The sequence below is a fragment of the Triticum aestivum genome, chromosome 5D, assembly GCF_018294505.1.
Source record: "Triticum aestivum cultivar Chinese Spring chromosome 5D, IWGSC CS RefSeq v2.1, whole genome shotgun sequence".
NCBI lineage: Eukaryota > Viridiplantae > Streptophyta > Magnoliopsida > Poales > Poaceae > Triticum > Triticum aestivum.
In genome coordinates this window covers 408,093,984-408,095,372 of record NC_057808.1, presented here as the reverse complement: position 1 = coordinate 408,095,372, position 1,389 = coordinate 408,093,984, and positions in this window count along the sequence as shown.

The following is a 1,389-nucleotide window of genomic DNA, read 5'->3' as shown; positions in this document are numbered from 1 at the left end:
TATTCCAACTTCTCTATGGTTTATAAACTATTTTAATAGCCATAGATTCATCAAAATAAGCAAACAACACACGAAAAACAGAATCTGTCAAAAACAGAACAGGATGTAGTAATCTGTAACTAACGCAAACTTCTGGAACTCCAAAAATTCAGCAAAAATAGGACGACCTAGACAATTTGTTTATTGATCCGCGGCAATTAGAATCAATATTTTAGCACGTTCTGGTGATTTTTAACAATTATTTTCGTGAACAGAAAGTTTCTGGAATTTTCAGCAAGATCAAATAACTATCATCCAAGAAGATCCTATAGGTTAAACTTGGCACAGCCACTAATTAAAACATAAAAACACATCTAACCAGAGGCTAGATCAAATATTTATTCCTAAACAGAGTCAAAAAGCAAAAAACTAAAAATAAAATTGGGTTGCCTCCCAACAAGCGCTATCGTTTACGCCCCTAGCTAGGCATTGAGATTTCAATGATGCTCATATGAAAGAAAAGAATTGAAGCGCAAAGAGAGCATCATGAAACACGTGACAAACACATCTAAGTCTAACATACTTCCTATGCATAGGCATCTTATAGGCAAACAAATTATCATAGCAAGCAAAAACTAGCCTATGCAAGGAAGAGGAAAGAAACAATAGCAATCTCAACATAACGAGAGGTAATTTAGTAACATGAAAATTTCTACAACCATATTTTCCTCTCTCTTAATAATTACACGTGGGATCATAAGCAAATTCAACAAAATAGCTATCACATAAAATATTTTCAACACGATCCACATGCATGCAAAGTTGACACTCTTCCAAAATAGTGGGATTAACATTAGCTAAAGTCATGACCTCTCCAAACCCACTTTTATCAAAAACTTCGTAAGATTGAACATTCTCCAAATATGTGGGATCTAAAGTTGACATTCTTCCAAACCCACTTTCAATATTATTGCAAACATTATCAATCTCATATTCATCATGGGGCCTAAATAAATTTTCAAGATCATAAGAAGAATCACCCCAATCATGATCATTGCAACAAATAGAGGACGTAGCAAAACTAGCATCCCCAAGCTTGGGGTTTTGCATATTATTAGCATAATTTACATCAATAAAATTTATACCAAAATCATTGCAATCATGCTTTTTATCGAAGGAACTACCAAGTATGGGTGCAATAGCAACGATCTCATGTTTAACGTAAGGAACTATAGCAAATTCATCTTCATAAATATTGGCATCATGGCCACAAGGATGGCAAGCATCATGTTCATCAAGGGATATTTCAATCAAAGCATCGGAATCATAATTATCTATAGATTCGTGCATATCATTATTTTCATTAGAAGCAACGGTCATTCTTTCAATAAATTCTTTGACATAGACATT